The sequence below is a fragment of the Microcebus murinus genome, chromosome 14 (genome assembly GCF_040939455.1).
Source record: "Microcebus murinus isolate Inina chromosome 14, M.murinus_Inina_mat1.0, whole genome shotgun sequence".
Taxonomy (NCBI): Eukaryota; Metazoa; Chordata; class Mammalia; order Primates; family Cheirogaleidae; genus Microcebus; species Microcebus murinus.
The window spans coordinates 74,413,528-74,427,752 of NC_134117.1; the positions used below are offsets into that span (position 1 = coordinate 74,413,528).

The following is a 14,225-nucleotide window of genomic DNA, read 5'->3' on the forward strand; positions in this document are numbered from 1 at the left end:
GGCTTCGCATTCCCACAGCAGCCAGTCGTGGGCTGAGGACACCTGGGGCGTTGGGAACTCCCTGGCTTCTCCTTGGTTTAACGTCTAGAGCTGCTTGTGAATCGCGCCGCCACACACACCCGAGCGCAGGTGTCTTCCGCACAGACTGCGGGCCTCGCTCTTCTGAATGCCGCTAGCTCGCCACCCACCCACGGGTGAACCTGGTCAGGGTGCTTTCTCTAAGGGGCAGACTCTTTTCCGGGCGGGCTACCGGTGTCTCTGTTTGCTCGTTTCTTTCTTCCATTTCGGGAAAGTCTTCCTTGCTGGGTGTGGAAATCTCCTATGCCTTCCCTCGCCTATTCTGTCAGCTTTCAAATTCTCTTTCAGTTGCCACCCTCACAGATGGATTAGGAAACTCTTTCCGGTGCACTCATTAGTGAAATGACCTCCAGGAAGCTGGAATCCAATATCTAATGGCCGATTTTTAGCGAGTCCACACGCCAGGGTGGTCGGGGTCCAATGCAGCCCCGGCCAGGCCCAGGCCCCTTGGACTGGGCCACAGGAGGACACGGAGGAGGGTCCCGGCCCCCACGAAGCGGTGCCGGCAGTTCTCCACGGGCTTGGGCGTTTTCCAGAGGTAGGAGATGGAGGGGACTGATTTCTTCAGCGCCCCCCAAACCACGCCACCCCACCCCACCCATGGGACACATCCCCAGAGAGAGACGCCCCATACACTGGCTGTGCCCCAGCCCTGGCCCGGGGGAATAGGCGGCAGCCCACCCACAGGGCGAGGGGGGGGGGCGCAGCTGAAAGGGGTTGTGGGGGAGGGCGGCCCCTGGCTGGGGTCAAAGGGCGAGCGTCCCGCGCGTGCGCAGTCAGCGGCAGGCAGCGACGCGCTGGGGGTGGGCAGCGGGTAGGTGAAGGAGGCCGGGCGAGGAGACGAGGGGGGCTGGGAGGGCTCCACCTTGGCGAGTCCAGCCGTGGAGGCGCATCTTGTGTGAGTGTGAGTGAGTGTGAGTGTGTGTGTGTGTGTATACAGAGACAGCCCCCCGCCCCGCCCCGCCCATCACCCCGTCCCTGGGAGCCCGCGGGACCCGGCCGGAGAACTCAACCGGCCCGGCCCGGCGCGGGGCCTGGGGCGGGAGGCGGCGGCGGGGAAGCCCAGAGAGGCTCGGCTTCTTGAGCGGGGCAGGGGCGCCCTCCGCCGCCGTCTAGGGCCACACCACCCTGAACGCCCCCGATCTCGTCTGGTCTCGGAAGCTAAGCAGGGTCGGGCCTGGTTAGTACTTGGATGGGAGACCGCCTGGGAATACCGGGTGCCACAGGCTGCTGCTTTTTTTTTTTTTTTTTTTTTTTTGCCTCTTGTTGTGTCCCCTTTCTGGGAGCGCGGCGGCGGCCCGGGGTGGGGGTCACCCCCACCCTCAGCGCCCGCCCGCGGTGCCTGGCGCCCCAGCCCGCACCGTGGGGCCTCCTCTTGTCCCAAGCCGCGACACCGCCGCCACGCGGCAGCATGCGTGGCATCTGGACTGTCAGGTCTCAGACCAAAGGTCTGCTCTGTGGGAACCGACACGCTGGAGGAAACCTTGAGAGTCTGAGAGGGGAGGGAGTTCCAGAAGAAGGCCAGGATGTCATTTGGAGGGAGTATGTGACCAGAACTCGTCCCGTTGCTTTTGGGGTTCTATGGGCTACACGCAGGAATCTTTGGTGGTGGCACCTGATGTTGGGGGATCCGGAGTCACACCCAGACCTGCTCCACAGGCCTCCTTTTACTTTTCTCTTCGGATTCATTATTTTTAAAAAGTGTCTCTTACCTCTATGATTGCATTTTCTTTTCTCTCTCTCTTCAAGCAGATGATGGGAGTACAAGTATTCAGGTGACATGTGTTGCCCGTGCCCCCCTCCCCCCTGTGTTCTTTTTTTTTTTTTTTTTTGAGACAGAGTCTCGTTTTGCTGCCCAGGCTAGAGTGAGTGCCATGGCGTCAGCCTAGCTCACAGCAACCTCAATCTCCGGGCTCAAGCAATCCTGCTGCCTCAGCCTCCCGAGTAGTTGGGACTACAGGCATGCACCACCACGCCCGGCTGTGTTTTTCTATATATATTAGTTGGCCAATTAATTTCTTTCTATTTTTAGTAGAGACGGGGTCTCGCTCTTGCTCAGGCTGGTTTCGAACTCCTGACCTGGAGCAATCCGCCCGCCTCGGCCTCCCAGAGAGCTAGGATTACAGGCGTGAGCCACCGCGCCCGCCCCCCCCCTGTGTTCTTATTGATATACCTCTCATGTTGTTCCAGCGTATTGTGGGGGTACCAATGTTAAGGTCGGGTGCCTTGCCCTCTCCAAGCCTCCCCCCTCGGGTCAGAGCTTCAAGTGCGCCCATCCCCCAGTCGGTGCGCACCCACCCCATGCCTAATGGATGTGTATGCCCCTCCCCTCCCCCCACACGCCCGACACCCACCCGATGAAGGTGATTCCTCTCTGTCCACTTAGGCGTCCATCCGTTCGTACCAATTTGCTGGTGAGCGCGCTCACGTGGTGCTCGTGTGTCCATTCTTGGGATACCTGGCCTACTGGAACGGGTTCCAGCTCTGGCCAGGAGAACACGAGAGGCGCCCTCTCACCGCTGCTCCTCACAGCCGAATGGCACTCCGTGGTGTCCACGCGCCACATTTTATTCATGCACTCCTGGATGGATGGGCACTCGGGTCGCTTCCACGTCTTTGCGATTGTGAATTGTGCCCTAACTGTCACCCTAACCCTTACCCAGCCCGTCTCCACTGCCCCTGCCTGACGCACTCCTCCCCGGCCAGGCCCGTCACTGTCCTGGGCCCCCGCCTGACCGGCTCCTCCCCGCCCGGCCTCTCACCGTCCTCGGCCCCTGCCTGACCGGCTCCTCCGTCGCCTGGGCCTTCCAAGGGCTTGGTGTGGACGCTGCTTCCAGGAAGCCCTCCAGAAACCCGGCAGCAGGGTGGCCGCAGCAGTCTCCAGCAGCCGTCCCTAAGTCGCGTGAGTGCGGGGGACGTGCCCCCGCTGTGCCGCGGGGGCCCAGCCTGGTGTCTTCCCTGAGGCCCTGCGGCTGGCTGCCGGCTGGGCTGCCCCTCCCCGCAAGGGGAGAGCCGCGGAGGTGGGGACCGCCTCCTGATGGGGACGTACACGCAGCTCTCCACGTCGGATTCCGGGGCTCTCTGTCCTGCCCGAAGGCCCAGCTGGCCTGCGGGTCCTTAGAGTGGCAAAAACATCCGAAAACTGAGATTGAGGGTCCGGTGGGTGTCTGCACTTTTGTGCTGGGCACCCCAGGGAGGCCCGGGGGCTGGCTGGACAACGTGGTCTGCTGGGCGGGGGGGTTGGAGGAGCAACTGATGCCCTTTGCACTTCGGGTAGCAAGAGTCTGAGCAAGAGTCTCTGAGCCCTGTGCCCTGTGGGGGGGGGCGGGGGGGAGGAGGAGGAGGAGGAGGAGGAGGAGGAGGTGGGAAGGGCCGGGGCCTGCAGTCCTGTTCCCGGGGTGGCACGGCAAGTGGCCTCTTCCACAGGCTGCTTGGCCTGGGCTCCCTGCACCTGGGCCTTTGGAGGACCGGCCCTGTGCTTGCCAACACTTCCTGCAGGGACCCAGAGCTGGGAGGTGGCATCTCTCAGCCCTGGGTCGGGCAGAGCCCCAGCGGGCCATGCCCACAACCTCTCTCAGCACCGGTCCCCCAGAAGGCTCCTTTGGGACCAGGATTCTCTTGCGGTGACTCTTTAAGGTCTGGCCCCTGGATGGAGGGGCACCAGGAGTAGAGGAGCAGGAAGGGGAAGGGGGTGGCCATGCGAGGGGACACTTTGAGGCCGAGTCCCAGCTTCAGCCTGATCCTCCTGGGAACCCCGCTCTGAGACAAGGAGCCGGGCTTCGCATTCCCACAGCAGCCAGTCGTGGGCTGAGGACACCTGGGGCGTTGGGAACTCCCTGGCTTCTCCTTGGTTTAACGTCTAGAGCTGCTTGTGAATCGCGCCGCCACACACACCCGAGCGCAGGTGTCTTCCGCACAGACTGCGGGCCTCGCTCTTCTGAACGCCGCTAGCTCGCCACCCACCCACGGGTGAACCTGGTCAGGGTGCTTTCTCTAAGGGGCAGACTCTTTTCCGGGCGGGCTACCGGTGTCTCTGTTTGCTCGTTTCTTTCTTCCATTTCGGGAAAGTCTTCCTTGCTGGGTGTGGAAATCTCCTATGCCTTCCCTCGCCTATTCTGTCAGCTTTCAAATTCTCTTTCAGTTGCCACCCTCACAGATGGATTAGGAAACTCTTTCCGGTGCACTCATTAGTGAAATGACCTCCAGGAAGCTGGAATCCAATATCTAATGGCCGATTTTTAGCGAGTCCACACGCCAGGGTGGTCGGGGTCCAATGCAGCCCCGGCCAGGCCCAGGCCCCTTGGACTGGGCCACAGGAGGACACGGAGGAGGGTCCCGGCCCCCACGAAGCGGTGCCGGCAGTTCTCCACGGGCTTGGGCGTTTTCCAGAGGTAGGAGATGGAGGGGACTGATTTCTTCAGCGCCCCCCAAACCACGCCACCCCACCCCACCCCACCCATGGGACACATCCCCAGAGAGAGACGCCCCATACACTGGCTGTGCCCCAGCCCTGGCCCGGGGGAATAGGCGGCAGCCCACCCACAGGGCGAGGGGGGGGGGCGCAGCTGAAAGGGGTTGTGGGGGAGGGCGGCCCCTGGCTGGGGTCAAAGGGCGAGCGTCCCGCGCGTGCGCAGTCAGCGGCAGGCAGCGACGCGCTGGGGGTGGGCAGCGGGTAGGTGAAGGAGGCCGGGCGAGGAGACGAGGGGGGCTGGGAGGGCTCCACCTTGGCGAGTCCAGCCGTGGAGGCGCATCTTGTGTGAGTGTGAGTGAGTGTGAGTGTGTGTGTGTGTGTATACAGAGACAGCCCCCCGCCCCGCCCCGCCCATCACCCCGTCCCTGGGAGCCCGCGGGACCCGGCCGGAGAACTCAACCGGCCCGGCCCGGCGCGGGGCCTGGGGCGGGAGGCGGCGGCGGGGAAGCCCAGAGAGGCTCGGCTTCTTGAGCGGGGCAGGGGCGCCCTCCGCCGCCGTCTAGGGCCACACCACCCTGAACGCCCCCGATCTCGTCTGGTCTCGGAAGCTAAGCAGGGTCGGGCCTGGTTAGTACTTGGATGGGAGACCGCCTGGGAATACCGGGTGCCACAGGCTGCTGCTTTTTTTTTTTTTTTTTTTTTTTGCCTCTTGTTGTGTCCCCTTTCTGGGAGCGCGGCGGCGGCCCGGGGTGGGGGTCACCCCCACCCTCAGCGCCCGCCCGCGGTGCCTGGCGCCCCAGCCCGCACCGTGGGGCCTCCTCTTGTCCCAAGCCGCGACACCGCCGCCACGCGGCAGCATGCGTGGCATCTGGACTGTCAGGTCTCAGACCAAAGGTCTGCTCTGTGGGAACCGACACGCTGGAGGAAACCTTGAGAGTCTGAGAGGGGAGGGAGTTCCAGAAGAAGGCCAGGATGTCATTTGGAGGGAGTATGTGACCAGAACTCGTCCCGTTGCTTTTGGGGTTCTATGGGCTACACGCAGGAATCTTTGGTGGTGGCACCTGATGTTGGGGGATCCGGAGTCACACCCAGACCTGCTCCACAGGCCTCCTTTTACTTTTCTCTTCGGATTCATTATTTTTAAAAAGTGTCTCTTACCTCTATGATTGCATTTTCTTTTCTCTCTCTCTTCAAGCAGATGATGGGAGTACAAGTATTCAGGTGACATGTGTTGCCCGTGCCCCCCTCCCCCCTGTGTTCTTTTTTTTTTTTTTTTTTGAGACAGAGTCTCGTTTTGCTGCCCAGGCTAGAGTGAGTGCCATGGCGTCAGCCTAGCTCACAGCAACCTCAATCTCCGGGCTCAAGCAATCCTGCTGCCTCAGCCTCCCGAGTAGTTGGGACTACAGGCATGCACCACCACGCCCGGCTGTGTTTTTCTATATATATTAGTTGGCCAATTAATTTCTTTCTATTTTTAGTAGAGACGGGGTCTCGCTCTTGCTCAGGCTGGTTTCGAACTCCTGACCTGGAGCAATCCGCCCGCCTCGGCCTCCCAGAGAGCTAGGATTACAGGCGTGAGCCACCGCGCCCGCCCCCCCCCTGTGTTCTTATTGATATACCTCTCATGTTGTTCCAGCGTATTGTGGGGGTACCAATGTTAAGGTCGGGTGCCTTGCCCTCTCCAAGCCTCCCCCCTCGGGTCAGAGCTTCAAGTGCGCCCATCCCCCAGTCGGTGCGCACCCACCCCATGCCTAATGGATGTGTATGCCCCTCCCCTCCCCCCACACGCCCGACACCCACCCGATGAAGGTGATTCCTCTCTGTCCACTTAGGCGTCCATCCGTTCGTACCAATTTGCTGGTGAGCGCGCTCACGTGGTGCTCGTGTGTCCATTCTTGGGATACCTGGCCTACTGGAACGGGTTCCAGCTCTGGCCAGGAGAACACGAGAGGCGCCCTCTCACCGCTGCTCCTCACAGCCGAATGGCACTCCGTGGTGTCCACGCGCCACATTTTATTCATGCACTCCTGGATTGATGGGCACTCGGGTCGCTTCCACGTCTTTGCGATTGTGAATTGTGCCCTAACTGTCACCCTAACCCTTACCCAGCCCGTCTCCACTGCCCCTGCCTGACGCACTCCTCCCCGGCCAGGCCCGTCACTGTCCTGGGCCCCCGCCTGACCGGCTCCTCCCCGCCCGGCCTCTCACCGTCCTCGGCCCCTGCCTGACCGGCTCCTCCGTCGCCTGGGCCTTCCAAGGGCTTGGTGTGGACGCTGCTTCCAGGAAGCCCTCCAGAAACCCGGCAGCAGGGTGGCCGCAGCAGTCTCCAGCAGCCGTCCCTAAGTCGCGTGAGTGCGGGGGACGTGCCCCCGCTGTGCCGCGGGGGCCCAGCCTGGTGTCTTCCCTGAGGCCCTGCGGCTGGCTGCCGGCTGGGCTGCCCCTCCCCGCAAGGGGAGAGCCGCGGAGGTGGGGACCGCCTCCTGATGGGGACGTACACGCAGCTCTCCACGTCGGATTCCGGGGCTCTCTGTCCTGCCCGAAGGCCCAGCTGGCCTGCGGGTCCTTAGAGTGGCAAAAACATCCGAAAACTGAGATTGAGGGTCCGGTGGGTGTCTGCACTTTTGTGCTGGGCACCCCAGGGAGGCCCGGGGGCTGGCTGGACAACGTGGTCTGCTGGGCGGGGGGGTTGGAGGAGCAACTGATGCCCTTTGCACTTCGGGTAGCAAGAGTCTGAGCAAGAGTCTCTGAGCCCTGTGCCCTGTGGGGGGGGGCGGGGGGGAGGAGGAGGAGGAGGAGGAGGAGGAGGAGGTGGGAAGGGCCGGGGCCTGCAGTCCTGTTCCCGGGGTGGCACGGCAAGTGGCCTCTTCCACAGGCTGCTTGGCCTGGGCTCCCTGCACCTGGGCCTTTGGAGGACCGGCCCTGTGCTTGCCAACACTTCCTGCAGGGACCCAGAGCTGGGAGGTGGCATCTCTCAGCCCTGGGTCGGGCAGAGCCCCAGCGGGCCATGCCCACAACCTCTCTCAGCACCGGTCCCCCAGAAGGCTCCTTTGGGACCAGGATTCTCTTGCGGTGACTCTTTAAGGTCTGGCCCCTGGATGGAGGGGCACCAGGAGTAGAGGAGCAGGAAGGGGAAGGGGGTGGCCATGCGAGGGGACACTTTGAGGCCGAGTCCCAGCTTCAGCCTGATCCTCCTGGGAACCCCGCTCTGAGACAAGGAGCCGGGCTTCGCATTCCCACAGCAGCCAGTCGTGGGCTGAGGACACCTGGGGCGTTGGGAACTCCCTGGCTTCTCCTTGGTTTAACGTCTAGAGCTGCTTGTGAATCGCGCCGCCACACACACCCGAGCGCAGGTGTCTTCCGCACAGACTGCGGGCCTCGCTCTTCTGAATGCCGCTAGCTCGCCACCCACCCACGGGTGAACCTGGTCAGGGTGCTTTCTCTAAGGGGCAGACTCTTTTCCGGGCGGGCTACCGGTGTCTCTGTTTGCTCGTTTCTTTCTTCCATTTCGGGAAAGTCTTCCTTGCTGGGTGTGGAAATCTCCTATGCCTTCCCTCGCCTATTCTGTCAGCTTTCAAATTCTCTTTCAGTTGCCACCCTCACAGATGGATTAGGAAACTCTTTCCGGTGCACTCATTAGTGAAATGACCTCCAGGAAGCTGGAATCCAATATCTAATGGCCGATTTTTAGCGAGTCCACACGCCAGGGTGGTCGGGGTCCAATGCAGCCCCGGCCAGGCCCAGGCCCCTTGGACTGGGCCACAGGAGGACACGGAGGAGGGTCCCGGCCCCCACGAAGCGGTGCCGGCAGTTCTCCACGGGCTTGGGCGTTTTCCAGAGGTAGGAGATGGAGGGGACTGATTTCTTCAGCGCCCCCCAAACCACGCCACCCCACCCCACCCATGGGACACATCCCCAGAGAGAGACGCCCCATACACTGGCTGTGCCCCAGCCCTGGCCCGGGGGAATAGGCGGCAGCCCACCCACAGGGCGAGGGGGGGGGGCGCAGCTGAAAGGGGTTGTGGGGGAGGGCGGCCCCTGGCTGGGGTCAAAGGGCGAGCGTCCCGCGCGTGCGCAGTCAGCGGCAGGCAGCGACGCGCTGGGGGTGGGCAGCGGGTAGGTGAAGGAGGCCGGGCGAGGAGACGAGGGGGGCTGGGAGGGCTCCACCTTGGCGAGTCCAGCCGTGGAGGCGCATCTTGTGTGAGTGTGAGTGAGTGTGAGTGTGTGTGTGTGTGTATACAGAGACAGCCCCCCGCCCCGCCCCGCCCATCACCCCGTCCCTGGGAGCCCGCGGGACCCGGCCGGAGAACTCAACCGGCCCGGCCCGGCGCGGGGCCTGGGGCGGGAGGCGGCGGCGGGGAAGCCCAGAGAGGCTCGGCTTCTTGAGCGGGGCAGGGGCGCCCTCCGCCGCCGTCTAGGGCCACACCACCCTGAACGCCCCCGATCTCGTCTGGTCTCGGAAGCTAAGCAGGGTCGGGCCTGGTTAGTACTTGGATGGGAGACCGCCTGGGAATACCGGGTGCCACAGGCTGCTGCTTTTTTTTTTTTTTTTTTTTTTTTGCCTCTTGTTGTGTCCCCTTTCTGGGAGCGCGGCGGCGGCCCGGGGTGGGGGTCACCCCCACCCTCAGCGCCCGCCCGCGGTGCCTGGCGCCCCAGCCCGCACCGTGGGGCCTCCTCTTGTCCCAAGCCGCGACACCGCCGCCACGCGGCAGCATGCGTGGCATCTGGACTGTCAGGTCTCAGACCAAAGGTCTGCTCTGTGGGAACCGACACGCTGGAGGAAACCTTGAGAGTCTGAGAGGGGAGGGAGTTCCAGAAGAAGGCCAGGATGTCATTTGGAGGGAGTATGTGACCAGAACTCGTCCCGTTGCTTTTGGGGTTCTATGGGCTACACGCAGGAATCTTTGGTGGTGGCACCTGATGTTGGGGGATCCGGAGTCACACCCAGACCTGCTCCACAGGCCTCCTTTTACTTTTCTCTTCGGATTCATTATTTTTAAAAAGTGTCTCTTACCTCTATGATTGCATTTTCTTTTCTCTCTCTCTTCAAGCAGATGATGGGAGTACAAGTATTCAGGTGACATGTGTTGCCCGTGCCCCCCTCCCCCCTGTGTTCTTTTTTTTTTTTTTTTTTGAGACAGAGTCTCGTTTTGCTGCCCAGGCTAGAGTGAGTGCCATGGCGTCAGCCTAGCTCACAGCAACCTCAATCTCCGGGCTCAAGCAATCCTGCTGCCTCAGCCTCCCGAGTAGTTGGGACTACAGGCATGCACCACCACGCCCGGCTGTGTTTTTCTATATATATTAGTTGGCCAATTAATTTCTTTCTATTTTTAGTAGAGACGGGGTCTCGCTCTTGCTCAGGCTGGTTTCGAACTCCTGACCTGGAGCAATCCGCCCGCCTCGGCCTCCCAGAGAGCTAGGATTACAGGCGTGAGCCACCGCGCCCGCCCCCCCCCTGTGTTCTTATTGATATACCTCTCATGTTGTTCCAGCGTATTGTGGGGGTACCAATGTTAAGGTCGGGTGCCTTGCCCTCTCCAAGCCTCCCCCCTCGGGTCAGAGCTTCAAGTGCGCCCATCCCCCAGTCGGTGCGCACCCACCCCATGCCTAATGGATGTGTATGCCCCTCCCCTCCCCCCACACGCCCGACACCCACCCGATGAAGGTGATTCCTCTCTGTCCACTTAGGCGTCCATCCGTTCGTACCAATTTGCTGGTGAGCGCGCTCACGTGGTGCTCGTGTGTCCATTCTTGGGATACCTGGCCTACTGGAACGGGTTCCAGCTCTGGCCAGGAGAACACGAGAGGCGCCCTCTCACCGCTGCTCCTCACAGCCGAATGGCACTCCGTGGTGTCCACGCGCCACATTTTATTCATGCACTCCTGGATGGATGGGCACTCGGGTCGCTTCCACGTCTTTGCGATTGTGAATTGTGCCCTAACTGTCACCCTAACCCTTACCCAGCCCGTCTCCACTGCCCCTGCCTGACGCACTCCTCCCCGGCCAGGCCCGTCACTGTCCTGGGCCCCCGCCTGACCGGCTCCTCCCCGCCCGGCCTCTCACCGTCCTCGGCCCCTGCCTGACCGGCTCCTCCGTCGCCTGGGCCTTCCAAGGGCTTGGTGTGGACGCTGCTTCCAGGAAGCCCTCCAGAAACCCGGCAGCAGGGTGGCCGCAGCAGTCTCCAGCAGCCGTCCCTAAGTCGCGTGAGTGCGGGGGACGTGCCCCCGCTGTGCCGCGGGGGCCCAGCCTGGTGTCTTCCCTGAGGCCCTGCGGCTGGCTGCCGGCTGGGCTGCCCCTCCCCGCAAGGGGAGAGCCGCGGAGGTGGGGACCGCCTCCTGATGGGGACGTACACGCAGCTCTCCACGTCGGATTCCGGGGCTCTCTGTCCTGCCCGAAGGCCCAGCTGGCCTGCGGGTCCTTAGAGTGGCAAAAACATCCGAAAACTGAGATTGAGGGTCCGGTGGGTGTCTGCACTTTTGTGCTGGGCACCCCAGGGAGGCCCGGGGGCTGGCTGGACAACGTGGTCTGCTGGGCGGGGGGGTTGGAGGAGCAACTGATGCCCTTTGCACTTCGGGTAGCAAGAGTCTGAGCAAGAGTCTCTGAGCCCTGTGCCCTGTGGGGGGGGGCGGGGGGGAGGAGGAGGAGGAGGAGGAGGAGGAGGAGGTGGGAAGGGCCGGGGCCTGCAGTCCTGTTCCCGGGGTGGCACGGCAAGTGGCCTCTTCCACAGGCTGCTTGGCCTGGGCTCCCTGCACCTGGGCCTTTGGAGGACCGGCCCTGTGCTTGCCAACACTTCCTGCAGGGACCCAGAGCTGGGAGGTGGCATCTCTCAGCCCTGGGTCGGGCAGAGCCCCAGCGGGCCATGCCCACAACCTCTCTCAGCACCGGTCCCCCAGAAGGCTCCTTTGGGACCAGGATTCTCTTGCGGTGACTCTTTAAGGTCTGGCCCCTGGATGGAGGGGCACCAGGAGTAGAGGAGCAGGAAGGGGAAGGGGGTGGCCATGCGAGGGGACACTTTGAGGCCGAGTCCCAGCTTCAGCCTGATCCTCCTGGGAACCCCGCTCTGAGACAAGGAGCCGGGCTTCGCATTCCCACAGCAGCCAGTCGTGGGCTGAGGACACCTGGGGCGTTGGGAACTCCCTGGCTTCTCCTTGGTTTAACGTCTAGAGCTGCTTGTGAATCGCGCCGCCACACACACCCGAGCGCAGGTGTCTTCCGCACAGACTGCGGGCCTCGCTCTTCTGAACGCCGCTAGCTCGCCACCCACCCACGGGTGAACCTGGTCAGGGTGCTTTCTCTAAGGGGCAGACTCTTTTCCGGGCGGGCTACCGGTGTCTCTGTTTGCTCGTTTCTTTCTTCCATTTCGGGAAAGTCTTCCTTGCTGGGTGTGGAAATCTCCTATGCCTTCCCTCGCCTATTCTGTCAGCTTTCAAATTCTCTTTCAGTTGCCACCCTCACAGATGGATTAGGAAACTCTTTCCGGTGCACTCATTAGTGAAATGACCTCCAGGAAGCTGGAATCCAATATCTAATGGCCGATTTTTAGCGAGTCCACACGCCAGGGTGGTCGGGGTCCAATGCAGCCCCGGCCAGGCCCAGGCCCCTTGGACTGGGCCACAGGAGGACACGGAGGAGGGTCCCGGCCCCCACGAAGCGGTGCCGGCAGTTCTCCACGGGCTTGGGCGTTTTCCAGAGGTAGGAGATGGAGGGGACTGATTTCTTCAGCGCCCCCCAAACCACGCCACCCCACCCCACCCATGGGACACATCCCCAGAGAGAGACGCCCCATACACTGGCTGTGCCCCAGCCCTGGCCCGGGGGAATAGGCGGCAGCCCACCCACAGGGCGAGGGGGGGGGCGCAGCTGAAAGGGGTTGTGGGGGAGGGCGGCCCCTGGCTGGGGTCAAAGGGCGAGCGTCCCGCGCGTGCGCAGTCAGCGGCAGGCAGCGACGCGCTGGGGGTGGGCAGCGGGTAGGTGAAGGAGGCCGGGCGAGGAGACGAGGGGGGCTGGGAGGGCTCCACCTTGGCGAGTCCAGCCGTGGAGGCGCATCTTGTGTGAGTGTGAGTGAGTGTGAGTGTGTGTGTGTGTGTATACAGAGACAGCCCCCCGCCCCGCCCCGCCCATCACCCCGTCCCTGGGAGCCCGCGGGACCCGGCCGGAGAACTCAACCGGCCCGGCCCGGCGCGGGGCCTGGGGCGGGAGGCGGCGGCGGGGAAGCCCAGAGAGGCTCGGCTTCTTGAGCGGGGCAGGGGCGCCCTCCGCCGCCGTCTAGGGCCACACCACCCTGAACGCCCCCGATCTCGTCTGGTCTCGGAAGCTAAGCAGGGTCGGGCCTGGTTAGTACTTGGATGGGAGACCGCCTGGGAATACCGGGTGCCACAGGCTGCTGCTTTTTTTTTTTTTTTTTTTTTTTTGCCTCTTGTTGTGTCCCCTTTCTGGGAGCGCGGCGGCGGCCCGGGGTGGGGGTCACCCCCACCCTCAGCGCCCGCCCGCGGTGCCTGGCGCCCCAGCCCGCACCGTGGGGCCTCCTCTTGTCCCAAGCCGCGACACCGCCGCCACGCGGCAGCATGCGTGGCATCTGGACTGTCAGGTCTCAGACCAAAGGTCTGCTCTGTGGGAACCGACACGCTGGAGGAAACCTTGAGAGTCTGAGAGGGGAGGGAGTTCCAGAAGAAGGCCAGGATGTCATTTGGAGGGAGTATGTGACCAGAACTCGTCCCGTTGCTTTTGGGGTTCTATGGGCTACACGCAGGAATCTTTGGTGGTGGCACCTGATGTTGGGGGATCCGGAGTCACACCCAGACCTGCTCCACAGGCCTCCTTTTACTTTTCTCTTCGGATTCATTATTTTTAAAAAGTGTCTCTTACCTCTAGGATTGCATTTTCTTTTCTCTCTCTCTTCAAGCAGATGATGGGAGTACAAGTATTCAGGTGACATGTGTTGCCCGTGCCCCCCTCCCCCCTGTGTTCTTTTTTTTTTTTTTTTTTGAGACAGAGTCTCGTTTTGCTGCCCAGGCTAGAGTGAGTGCCATGGCGTCAGCCTAGCTCACAGCAACCTCAATCTCCGGGCTCAAGCAATCCTGCTGCCTCAGCCTCCCGAGTAGTTGGGACTACAGGCATGCACCACCACGCCCGGCTGTGTTTTTCTATATATATTAGTTGGCCAATTAATTTCTTTCTATTTTTAGTAGAGACGGGGTCTCGCTCTTGCTCAGGCTGGTTTCGAACTCCTGACCTGGAGCAATCCGCCCGCCTCGGCCTCCCAGAGAGCTAGGATTACAGGCGTGAGCCACCGCGCCCGCCCCCCCCCTGTGTTCTTATTGATATACCTCTCATGTTGTTCCAGCGTATTGTGGGGGTACCAATGTTAAGGTCGGGTGCCTTGCCCTCTCCAAGCCTCCCCCCTCGGGTCAGAGCTTCAAGTGCGCCCATCCCCCAGTCGGTGCGCACCCACCCCATGCCTAATGGATGTGTATGCCCCTCCCCTCCCCCCACACGCCCGACACCCACCCGATGAAGGTGATTCCTCTCTGTCCACTTAGGCGTCCATCCGTTCGTACCAATTTGCTGGTGAGCGCGCTCACGTGGTGCTCGTGTGTCCATTCTTGGGATACCTGGCCTACTGGAACGGGTTCCAGCTCTGGCCAGGAGAACACGAGAGGCGCCCTCTCACCGCTGCTCCTCACAGCCGAATGGCACTCCGTGGTGTCCACGCGCCACATTTTATTCATGCACTCCTGG

General features: G+C 62.4%; 4 non-coding genes across 4 annotated transcripts; all 4 read left to right on the top strand.

Moving 5' to 3' along the window:
* Nucleotides 1-1,188: 1,188 nt before the first annotated feature.
* On the top strand, nucleotides 1,189-1,307 carry LOC142876063 (5S ribosomal RNA). The gene has a single exon (XR_012923171.1). It is a non-coding gene; the product is annotated as a 5S ribosomal RNA (ribosomal RNA).
* Nucleotides 1,308-5,046: 3,739 nt separating this feature from the next.
* On the top strand, nucleotides 5,047-5,165 carry LOC142876074 (5S ribosomal RNA). The gene has a single exon (XR_012923172.1). It is a non-coding gene; the product is annotated as a 5S ribosomal RNA (ribosomal RNA).
* Nucleotides 5,166-8,898: 3,733 nt separating this feature from the next.
* LOC142876085 (5S ribosomal RNA) lies at nucleotides 8,899-9,017 on the top strand. Its single transcript, XR_012923173.1, has one exon. It is a non-coding gene; the product is annotated as a 5S ribosomal RNA (ribosomal RNA).
* A 3,733-nt stretch (nucleotides 9,018-12,750) lies between these two features.
* LOC142876096 (5S ribosomal RNA) lies at nucleotides 12,751-12,869 on the top strand. Its single transcript, XR_012923174.1, has one exon. It is a non-coding gene; the product is annotated as a 5S ribosomal RNA (ribosomal RNA).
* The last annotated feature ends 1,356 nt before the right edge of the window (nucleotides 12,870-14,225 follow it).